Source organism: Carcharhinus amblyrhynchos, chromosome 6, assembly GCF_965287045.1.
Source record: "Carcharhinus amblyrhynchos chromosome 6, sCarAmb.v2.hapA, whole genome shotgun sequence".
Lineage (NCBI taxonomy): Eukaryota > Metazoa > Chordata > Chondrichthyes > Carcharhiniformes > Carcharhinidae > Carcharhinus > Carcharhinus amblyrhynchos.
In genome coordinates, this window is record NC_137329.1 from 7,890,088 (window position 1) to 7,902,889 (window position 12,802).

Sequence of the window (12,802 nt, forward strand, 5' to 3'; positions counted from 1 at the left end):
CCTGCAGCGCATTGCTTTGGATTAACATTCACTTATCTTGTTAAGCTCCCTGAACATGGCAGCTAATTTCCGTAATTACCTTTGCTTCAATGCAGCTCAAATCTTCACTACGATCATTTTTCTTTTAGGAACATTCAGAAGAGGGTAAGAAATCAGGAGACTGGTTATTCCAATCTGGTCTGATCTCAGATTACTCCCAAAGTCAGAACTTTGCAGGATTAAAGCACCTGCATATCCTGACCCAAACTCCAGTGAAATAGTGTCCTAACATCATCGTCAGTAGGCACCATCCAGCATCTGCCACTTGGTGGACTACTCCTCCAGAGGTTCAACATCTGCCTTGGCCTCGCATGGACCTGATCTTCAGTCGTCCTCCCACTGCCAGGACCCAAAACACACTCTGCCTTCCCCAGCTCCTCGTGCAAGTATGATGTGCCCTCAACACTATGGAGCCGACCTCCTAATGCCCGATGACGTGCCTGTATATGTGCTGGTACCTGGTTCAGAGAGAGGGTGTGACGAGTGTGGGTGTCAGTATCTACTCCTCTGGGATTAAAGAGTGGGGGAGGGGTGCTGGGGGTCCCTGAAGCTTATTGCAGATGGTGCATCCGTAGGAGGGAGACAATATGTCAGTGGATTTATTCATTACCTAGTCAATGTATATAGTAAGCAGCCTGTTGAGACAATGGAGAGAACAATGGAGGTGATATGGTCCCATCTTGATTGGAAAATTAGTGGGCGCTCTTGCTGCAATATTTCCATTTCAGATGAGGGGGCTCTCATATTTGAACTCCCCGCCACACTGGCACCTGTAGGCTGCACTCTTACCTTTATCCAAGACTCCTGCCAGTGGAACGAGCTCCATGGTGGCACTCAAGCTCTAAGGTGTCTATGATTAGCAGGTGAGGAGCAGGAGGTTAGGCTTCCCACCATCCGGTCTTGTACGCTTCATCAAACTATGGCTTCTCTTCTGAAAGGGCTGAATCATCGATGCCCTGATGTGGCACAACTCATCCTCCAATGCACTCAGGCCAAGCAGGTGGACCCCCCCCCCAGACTTGGCTAACACCGGCTTCAGTGAAAGTTGGCACACACACTCCTACACCTTTCAGTAAGGTGAGGAATGCCCACTCGACTACAGCCCTCCGCACAGTTACATGTCAGCTCTGTACGCACCCTCGCTGTCTACTGAAGATTGTTGAATTTTTTGCAGAACTGATCCAGATACGGGGTGCCATGTCCTGTCCTTTCACCTGGGCAGCCACCTCTGCTTGTGCCTTCTTGGTCACATGTGATAAATTCCTCTTGCCATGCCTAGGCATCAGGACTTTACACCTAGCACTGACCCTCTGTATGCCCAGGGACTCACTGAACGAACAAGGGGTGGGGGTTGCAGAGTGTCCATTGGACTCGCTCTTCTGCGCCCACCATTACTGTGGAATGGAATCCCTCCTTTGAGTCTAGCAACCATCTCCCTCAGCCTTACTGAGAACCCCTGGCAGCATTCAGGAATCTGCCTATGCACTTTTCAAAGCATCCACCTTTGGACAAAGTGCTTGACTTGTTTTCATCCCCTGCCTGCAGTGCCAGGTCACCTAGAAGTTGGGTTTCACACTGTGCAGGTTTTAACCGGCCACTTGGTATGAAATCATGGTTATAGACAGTCTCACCTGGGAGCAGATTCAACATCCAGTTCTGGGCTTGCCGACCTTGCACGCCTGACAGGAAATTCAGGATGTAGGCCGCTGCCAGCGAGAACGAGGAACTTGGCACTCAGCCAAATCTTCAGTGACTGCAGCGGGACTGGAAAATCCCAGCAAGGTCGGAAAATCCCAGCCATATTCCTTTGGGAACAACATTACCTAAATCAGGCCCGGGCTCATAGAGAATGGCTTAAATATAAGTACAATCGGAAAGAAAGGAAACACATAGAAGTACAAAACATTATTCAATGCATTCTTTGATAGCAATGTGTTAGATGTTTTGAATAAAACATGGAGTTGCTTTCAAGCTAAGAATCGTAACACTTGCTAACTTGTCAAGATGCCGTATTGTGGTGAGGGAATTGGGAGCACATGAAAAGCGAGTGCGAGACTGGGAGAAGAAAGGAATCCACCCTGGAGAAAATGCCCAGGTCCAAATGCACCAAGAGAAATGAGACCAACTACAGGGCTGTTTATATTTCAGAATGGCTCCTGGAAAATCCCCAGAACGGTTTCATTGTTACCAGAAATACAGAGAGCTTATACATTCACTGGTGAGGGGATGGGGTGATGAGTGGGGTGGAAGAGTGACTCCTTCATCTTCTAGGCACTGCAGGAGTTACTTGCATTCCTGATGCCAGACGTGGATAGGACGAAGGTATTAGTCATCAACATTAGGTTGTGCCTATTTTTGACAAGCATTAAACATACCACTAATGCAATGGTCACAAACCTGCTCCTTAAATAACAACTAGCTTAACTTAATGGTGAAAATAAATAGTACAGATGAATTAAACATTGACGATTATCAAACAATGATTTGCACAATAGTCTGCAGAGGTCCTGACGCACACACAGGAGCTGACATTGTCTGGGATGTTTAAACTTCCAATGGGTTGATTTCCAACGCCAAGGACCCTCTGCGGATAGAAGCTGTCAACAATTCCCTTACAGCACAGAAGGAAGCCATTCAGCCCATCAAGTCTACATTGACCACAATCCCACCCAGGCCCTACTCCCGTAACTCTGCATATTCACCCTGCTAGTCCTCCTAGCACTAAGGTGCTGGTGAAGCCACACCTGGAGTACTGTGTACAGTTTTGGTCTCCTTACTTGAGAAAGGATATGCTGGCACTGGAGGCGGTGCAGAGGAGATTCACTAGGTTGATCCTGGAGTTGAGAAGGTTGGCTTATGAGGAGAGACTGAGTAGACTGGGGCTATACTCATTGGAATCCAGAAGAATGAGGGGAGATCTTATAGAAATATGTAAGATTATGAAGGGAGTAAATAAGATAGAAGCAGGGAGGTGTTTTCACTGGCGGGTGAAACTAGAACCAGGGGGCATGGCTTCAATGCAAGGGAGCAGATTTAGGACTGAGTTGAGGAGGAACTTCTTCACACAAAGGGTTGTGAATCTGTGGAATTCCCTGCCCAGTGAAGCAGCTGAAGCTTCCTCATTGAATGTTTTTACGAACATAAGAACATAAGAACATAAGAAATAGGAGCAGGAGTAGGCCATCTAGCCCTTCGAGCCTGCCCTGCCATTCAATAAGATCATGGCTGATCTGTTGTGGCTCAGTTCCACTTTCCCGCCCTCTCCCCATAACCCTTAATCCCCTCTCTTATCAAGAACCCATCAACCCGCTTCTTAAAAATATTTAGCGAGGCAGCCTCCACCACTTCAACGGGCAGAGAATTCCAGAGATTCACCACCCTTTGAGTGAAGAAGTTCCTCCTCAACTCCGTTCTAAACCGCCTCCCCTTTATCTTGAGGCTGTGCCCCCTAGTCCTACTGTCTTTTTTGAGCGGGAAGAGTCTCTCCACCTCTATCCTATCCATCCCATTCATCATCTTATACGTCTCAATGAGATCTCCCCTCATTCTTCTAAACTCTAACGAGTACAAGCCTAGTTTATTCAGCCTCTCCTCATAGCTCAATCCCCTCAACTCCGGTATCAGCCTAGTAAACCTCCTCTGCACTCCCTCCAGGGCCAAAATATCCTTGCGCAGGTGCGGCGCCCAAAACTGCACACAGTACTCCAGCTGCGGCCTCACCAATGCCCTATACAGCTGCAGCAAGACCTCCCTACTTTTATATTCAATCCCCCTCGCTATGAAGGCCAGCATCCCATTCGCCTTCCTGACCACCTGCTGCACCTGCAAGCTGGGTTTTTGTGACTCATGCACAAGGACCCCGAGGTCCCTCTGCACCGTCGCCTGCTGCAGTTTTTCGCCACGTAAGTAATAGTCCTTCCTACCATTCTTCCTACCAAAGTGGACCACCTCACACTTGCCAACATTAAATTCCATTTGCCATTTCCTGGCCCATTCGCCCAGCCTATCTAGATCCTTCTGCAGACTCTCCACACCCTCCGCACAATTTGCCTTTCCCCCAATCTTGGTGTCATCAGCAAATTTCGACACCCTGCACTCGGTTCCCTCCTCCAGATCATCTATATAAATGGTAAATAGCTGAGGCCCCAGCACCGACCCCTGGGGCACCCCACTAGTCACCAACCGCCAATCCGAATAGCACCCATTGACCCCCACTCTCTGCCTCCTATTTGACAACCAATCCTCTATCCACGCTAACACCCTACCCCCAACTCCATGTCCCCTGACCTTCTGCAATAACCTCTTGTGAGGTACCTTGTCAAACGCCTTCTGAAAATCCAGAAAGACCACATCCACCGGCTCTCCTCTATCCACTGCCCTAGACACATCCTCATAGAACTCCAGTAAATTTGTCAGACACGACTTCCCTTTAATGAAACCGTGTTGCGTCCGCCCTATCAAGCAATTCCCTTCAAGATGCCTCGCAATTTCCTCCTAAATGACGGATTCTAACATTTTACCTACCACAGACGTTAAACTAACCGGCCTATAATTCCCCGCCTTTTGCCTGGCACCCTTCTTAAACAACGGCGTAACATTAGCCGTTTTCCAATCTTCCGGCACTTCCCCGGAATCCAGCGACGTCTTAAGGCAAGGATAGTAAATATTTGGACAGTAAAGGAATTGAGGGTTATGATGAGCGGACAGGTAAGTGGAGCTGAGTCCATGAAAAGATCAGCCATGATCTTATTGAATGGCGGAACAGGCTCGAGGGGCCAGATGGCCTACTCCTGCTCCTAGTTCTGAAGTTCTTATGTGAGGTGAAGAAGATATTGCTCATTATCTCAGTAGCTTACAGAGTGTAGGACATAGTCCTTGTACAAAGAAGGACTGCGGCTTAGGTTGTAACTTGAGTAGGCTATCCAACCAAGATGGTATCTGCATAGACACAAATAAATTACTTAAGCTTCACCAATTTAGTCTATCATGTCTTGAGACATTGAGATCAGCAGGACTTGTTGGGAGAGAGAGAGGTCTTGTTTTTCTCAAAGCTATTGAAGTATCAGAGCTGTCTTTCTCCCTTTCAAAGTTAGTCTTAAAAAAACTCAAACAAAAGAAGGCTTCTTAAAATGGTTTCAAAATTGGCCTTGGAGGTCTGGAAAGGCAGATGTGTCCTCAATGTCCTGAGATCAGATAGGTACAACTAACCCTCTGGCCAACAGCCCACTCAGTCAATCTGAACCGAGTCCTGCTGAAAACCATCAGAGAGCAAGGATTCACCCCCAACTCAGCAATTGCTGATTTTTTTTACTGCATAAAAGATGTGAATTTGGTTATCGCACTCGAGAGCGAAAAATGATCTGGTCAATCATTGAAGCCTATTGTCAGCATGGGGTTCCAGATCAGTGCTGGATGGTTTGTAAATATAAACTCCCTGTAATCTCTGATTTCTGTATGTTTTAGCACATGAGGGATAGGGTGTTTGCCTGCAAAATAGTCGTAAAGGTTTTTTTAATGGTTAACTGAAGCATTTCATAGAATCATGGAATCCCTCCAGTGCAGAAGGAGGTCATTTGGCCCATCGAGCCTGCACCGACCAGAATCCCACCCTATCCCCATATTTACCCTGTTAGTCCCTCTGACACTGAGGGGCAATTTAGCATGGTCAATCAACCGAACCTGCACACCTTTGGAGTGTGGGAGGAAATCGGAGCAGACCCACGCAGACATGGGGAGAATGTGCAAACCCCACGCAGACAGTGACCGAGGCTGGAATTGAACCCGGGTCCTTAGTGCTGTGAGGCAGCAGTGCCAACCACTGTGCCACCGTGCCACACCATTTGAGCGTGTTCTCGTTATTTCTGCAGTTCTCAGGTTAAAACCCTCAAACGCATTGGAACCTCGTAAAGGCCTCACAGCTAATGAAGAAAAATCATTGAAGACGCTCGCAATATTAACAGCACTGCCTCCAAGTCAGATACTGACCAGCCACAATGTCTCTTTCTATAAATTGTGATTAAACCAAACACAAGGGGATTGATAAACAACACGTTTTGTTTGTTTTACTTATTCATGGCAAATGGGTGTCACTGGCTGGCCAGCATTTATTGCCCATCCCTAATTGCCCGAGGGCATTTGAGAGTCAACCACGTTGCCGTGGCTCTGGAATCAGATGGAGACCGGATCGGAATAGGAGGTTTCCTTCCCTAAAGGAAAGGCACTGAGCGACACTGCGGGGCAGTGTGTGTACAGGAACCTTACACAAATTAATCAGTGCAACTGACCTATGCAGATCCACAAAACCAATGTTAAACATAGGCATTTTGCACAAACTGGTTTCGGCGAGTGGAATGTGAGCGTTATATGTTCATGATCTTTCTAATTGCTGATGATCATGAGCCAATTCTATTTAAAGTGAGGTACATTGAATATCACATTTAGTATATTAATGAATGAAGCAAAACTCATCATTTACCTCCCACCACCAAATGGAGACTATCCGTTTAGACGATAATATTGAGTAGCTCCACATTTAAAACCCAGACAACAGAAGATATTGGGTGACTCAGTCACTTTGCACACCTTCCTTTTACTGCTGCTATTTGAATTTTAATGTAAGGTAGATTGATGGGATGTCTAAAGGTTCCAGGAAGGTGGATTTGAATAATTGCAATCTGCCCCACAGACGCACATCCACGGAACACCCCCAGGACGGGGAACCCCATCTCCAAAGGAACATCCCTCCACCCCCACAGATGTGTCACCGCCCCCCCCATGGAACACCCTACCCCCCAGGACAGGGAACCCTATGGAAACACCTTCCCCACCCCCCCACAAAACAAGCTCCCCCATCCCCACCTAAGCCCCCACAATCCCTAACCTTCCCCACAGACAGTGCTCAGATCAGCAGGCCGCTCTGCCCAAACCCTTGGGGCTGTACTGAGCTGTGTGGCCCCGGCATGTTCTGTTTGCCAGGCTCCTGTTTGTCAAAAACCAATTGCAGACCTAGCCAATGTGATGTCATGCAGTGAGGAGGGGAAAGAATAGAACCCCACGCCTGGGGAATGATACATCGGGGAGGCTCACTACGCTACGTAGCAACATATGCTAATAGGATTCCCGATCTTTCATGGCAACAACCCTATGACATCACTGGTAGGGGGCGGGGACATTCCCAATAGGAATCCCCACCGGCATAAAAGCTGTTTTGGGACTTCTGTTGTACTCACCGGCCTTCCCGACCTTCCCACCCGCCAAGAACGGGGATGGAAACTCTCCCCAAAGAGTTCTGACCTTTCCAAGCTTAAACTGTGACTATTAGCAACATCTCAGGGCCAAAAGACAACGAGAGCTCCATGGCACGGTGGCAGGCTGGTTAGCACTGCTGCCCCACAGTTACAGGGACCCGGGTTCGATTCCTGGTTTGAGTGACTGTCTATGCGGAGTTTGTACGTTCTCCCCATGCCTGCATGGGTTTTTTCTGGGTGTTCCAGTTCCCTCCCACAGTGTGCAGGTTAGGTGGGTTGACTGTGATAAATTGCCCGTTAGTGACAGGGGGACTAGTTACTGTAAATACATGGGGTTATGGGGATAGGGCCTGGGTGGGAGTATGGTCAGTGCAGACTCAATGGGCTGAATGGCCTCCTTCTGTAGGAATTCTATGGTTCTAAGAACTCATAGCATGATGGAAGTTAGGTGAGCAGTTAAAAAGACTACAGTGAGTAATTCCCCGCAGATCCCCTTAGTCTCCCATGGATTACAATTTTAACCTGCTGATCTGAGCAGCTGGAAGAGGCAGTGTCCTCCTTTAATGCTCATCAGGCTCCCTCGATGTCACTCAGGCTTGACTGAGGCCTGTGTAGTGATGCTGTTGTGATTTGACCACCAGGACAACATACTGGCAAGAGAGGCTGTGGCCTGAAGAGATTCAGAAAGATGAATTAATTTTCTTTTCTTTAATTTTGAAGCAGGGACACATTCTGAGCTCCACCAGGAATATCTGGGCCTCCCCTTTCTTGTCCTTGGCCACAGTGTACAGCTGATCTTCCTCTCAGCTTCCTGAACAAGAATGGAGACAGTTCCTTTGAATCCCAGACAATAGCTTCCTGTTGCCCGAGGTCCCATTCCTACCACTGGTTAACTTGATGGACCCCAAATAAATGAAGTTCTGGCAAATATAGTTTCTCTGGCCTCATGCTGGGAAGGGTCAGATGGTTTTCTATTCACCTTGGTTATTGACTGTACGACTCCTGCTGGGAGTTCCATCAATTCTGTTGTCCCTGACGATAGTTTCTACGTTTGTTTTCTCATCTCTTACTTTTGTACAATTTGTAGAAAAGCTGTTTTTTTCTTCTTTCTCTCCTCTATGTCTTCCACTTACTGAATGTGCCTTTCCTTCATGGGAAGATATTCAGACCACAGAATATATCTCCAGGGACTGGTGTGGCAGGTGCTTGATCCTGACTTCAAGTCTTGGTCCTGACTTTTTGATTTGATTTGATTTATTATTGTCACATGTATTACAATACAGTGAAAAGCATTGTTTCTCGAGCGCTATACAGACAAAACATACCGTTCATAGAGAAAGATACGAGAGACTGCAGAATGTGATGTTTCAGTCATAGCTACAGTGTAGGGAAAGATCAACTTAATGCAAGGTAAGTTCATTCAAAAGTTTGATGGCAGCAGGGAAGAAGCTGTTCTTGAGTTGGTTGATACGTGACCTCAGGCTTTGTATCTCTTTCCTGAAGGAAGAAGGTGGAAGAGAGAATGTCTGGGATGCGTGGGGTCTTTAATTACGCTGGCTGCTTTGCCGAGGCAGTGGGAAGTGTAGACAGAGTCAATGGATGGGAGGCTGGTTTGTGTGATAGATTGGGCTACATTCACGATCTTTTGTGGTCCCTTGTGATCTTCAAAGTTTCTGGTTGGAACATCTTCCGGAGAGCTGGTTAGTGAAGGATGATCCTGGTGCTAATCTTTTATCAGTTTTATGTCTATTTACAGAGTGAAATTTTACAAGTATCTATTTCCTAACTCAATCACAAATAGATCAGTGAGAATCTATCAATGTGTGAAACCCCAAAAAATGCCCTCCACCTCCATATAATTAAACAGCAATTGCTACAAAGTGAATACTCTCTTAATGATGGGATCAATAGTTTATCCTGAAGTACAACAGGGAGATTGAGTGGACCCAACACAAATTGCTTGCAGAGAGAGGATGAAGGGCTTTCAGTAGGAGGCCTGATTTACCCAGAGTCTTCAGCGTATGTTTCTCTTAACTCAGTTTCAGCGGGGAACAGTGTGTGCAATGGTCTCTGATTTACAGGAGAGGTGTTCAGTGAATTTTGACTGCTATAACTCTGTCAACTGTTACAGGCAGACCTGCATCCTCTGAACATAGAAACATAGAAGGTAGGAGCAGGAGGAGGCCATTTGGCCCTTCAAGCCTGCTCTGCCATTCATTACGATCATGGCTGATTGTCCAACTCAATAGCCTAATCCTGCTTTCTCCGCATAACCTTTGATCCCATTCATGCCATGTGCTATATCTAGCTACCTCCTGAATACATTCAATGAGCAAGTCAAGGACAGTGCAGAAAGGGATTGTGAATATAGCCATGACCACGTTAGAATTCTTCCAAACTGGAGCAGGCAACATCTCCAACATCTTCCAATTCACCGTTCGCTGCTGTTTAAGTGAGTTTATTGACATATTTTGTACTAGGAGAGGGTTATTCTCCCTGGAGCAGGTGGAGCAGACACATGGCTTCACCAGGATCGCGAGCACCCTGTGATGCAGAGTGCCACCCACTGTCAACACATTGCAGCAACCACAAAGAGTTCCACTGCCTCAGTGTCCAGCTGACATTGATCTCCACAAGTATTCACTCCCATTGCCATCTCAAAGTGTGCTGGGAGGTTTTGGTGTGGGTGGAGAACCTTTTCCCTGTTAATACGATCCTAACCGGTTGGTGAGACTGAAACCAGGGTGCAGAACTTTTCTTTATTAGAGAGTTTACTGGCTTGCTTTATTAATGGAGGTTAGCTTGAATTCACACCAATATTTTTCACTCCCTTGCTCAGAGGTGCAGCCACTCAAGAGCACAGTGACAAACTCTGAGAAGCCAATGGGAGCAGATACTTCTGGATAACAGTGAATGCTGTCTGCACAGTGCAACTGTGTACAGAAGCAGGCAACAAGAAAAAAACACCACCCGCCCTCACACACACGTACGTACACCCCATCATTCACCAACTTCAGTTCCTAGACAGAATTACAACACCAATTAACTTCCCTTTTCAACCATCTCATCTCCTTTGATGTCTTAAGAACAAAAAGAACAAAGAACAACACAGCACAGGAAACAGGCCCTCCGGCCCAACAAGCCCACGCCACCATTTTAACATTGTGGATACCCTCTTCTACATATGACCTTTGTCTACGCCTATTGGACTCCACAATAAAGGAATTATAACCAGATTGAGGGATGCCTAATTTAGGGACAATTTGTTAACACCAATCAGCCTAAGAGCGCTTTTCTGGGAAACTGGAGCACCCGGAGAAAACCCACGCAAGCACGGGGAGAATGTGCAAACCCCCGCAGACACTGGCCCAAACCCATGTATCTGCGCAGCAAACAGTGATAGTCACTGAGCTGTCGTGTTGCCCGTCAGCTGGTCCAGTTTAAGCGTACACTCACGACGTGAAGCACTAGGCAAATCTCGAAGCAACATCCAAGAGCAGCCCTCGCACGGCCCACCGCGTGTATACCCCTTGCTGGACAACAAGGCGGACCGAATCACCTGTGGATATAAAAAAAAGACACCAATCAACATACACAACTTACACAGACATTCACGGAATCCCCAGAAGCTCAAATGTGAGACAGTCCTCATCATCATTAGATCCTAGGCAGTCTCATGTAGCCCCTGGTAAAACAATCATCCACATTATCAAATGCAATAGCCATCTCCAGATACAACCTGAGCATCTCAAGATCTGCCATTGCACCAAATCCCAACTTGTCTTCTTTTCCACCCATCCCCCGCCACCCACTGCTCCCCCACCCCCACCTTCCCCTCCCCCCCCCCCCCCCCCGCAAACTTCCTCCAATTGCCTTCCATTCCATTCTGATTAGGATACAACAGTGCTGGCTTTATTAATGTTTGCAACTGCCAGCCAAGTGCCTCAGTGAAGGGCAGGCACTCAGCCCACACAGAGAGAAGTACAAGAATATTTTGTGGCTGTTGTTTGACATGGGTGACTTGCTGTCAGGACCACACATTTTTAAATACATTTTTGAGTGTTTTCTACTGGCTCCGTCTGAATGTTTTAGCTCCCAAAGTCAAGGCGATCTTCATAGGTGAGTCATACCTTCCACTGCTCTTGAGAATATCTTCATTCTCTTTGCTGTTTATAAAAGCCTTTTGTAATGTGGCTGACATGCTGAAGAGAACAACTCGCTTTAGCGACTAGAATTATTCAACATGTGGCGGCACAGTGGCGCAGTGGTTAGCGCTACTGCCTCACAGCACCAGGGACCCGGGTTCAGAACAGAAGAACATAAGAAATAGGAGCAGGAGTAGGCCATCTAGCCTCTTGAGCCTGCCCCGCCATTCAATAAGATCATGGCTGATCTGAAGTGGATCAGTTCCACTTACCTGCCTACTCCTCATAACCCTTAATTCCCTTATCGATCAGAAATCTATCTACCCGTGACTTAAACATATTCAACGAGGTAGCCCCCACCACTTCAATGGGCAGAGAATTCCAGAGATTCACCACCCTCTGAGAGAAGAAGTTCCTCCTCAACTCGGTTCTAAACTGCGCCACCCGCACCCCCCCCCCCCCACCCCCCACCATTTTGAGCCTGTGCCCTCTAGTTCTGGTTTCCTTTCTATGTGGAAAGAATCTCCCTACCTCTACCCTATCTAGTCCTTTCATTAGCTTGTAAGTCTCTATAAGATGCCCCCTCAGCCTTCCAAACTCCAATGAGTACAGGTCCAATCTACTCAATCTCTCCTCATAAGCTAACCCCCTCATCTCCAGTATCAGCCTGGTGAACCTTCGCTGTACTCCCTCCAAGGCCAAGGGTTTGATTCTTAGCTTGGGTCACTGTCTGTGAGGAGTTTGCACATTCTCCCCGTGTCTGCGTGGGTTTCCTCCAGGTGCTCTAGTTTCCTCCAACAGTCCAAAGATGTGCAGATTAGGTGCATTAGCTGTGCTAAATTGCCCCTTAGTGTCCCAGGATGCATTGGTTAGAGGGATTAATGGGGTGAATGTGATGGGTTGCGGGAATAGAGCCTGGGTGGGATTGTTGTCAATGCAGACTCAATGGGCCAAATGGCCTCCTTCTGCTCTGTCAGGTTTCTATGATTTTGTCTTGTTTGGGGATATTTCAGCTATTTTTTCACAGAAGGGGCAAGGGAAAGGAATTACATTTATCGTTGGGGGGTTTAAGGGAAAATTGATCCCTCTCCTGCCTATTTTTTCAGTGAAAAATTCACAATCTCCCATGAGATTTCTCTGGGAAGTGAAGAACACCAAATGGGAAGGCTGGAATCTTAGGGGCTATGTTGGTTTTAGAATCACATCAAAGAGATTGACACACTGTTCCCAAACCAAATTCCTGGAGCTCTCCCTGTGCTGACCACTGTTTCAGCATAGCAAACGGGGGAGGCTATGATGGTCTGTCTTTATCACCACGACTGAATCACTCAGTGACAAAATGAGTGCGATGATATTTTACAGAATAATGTA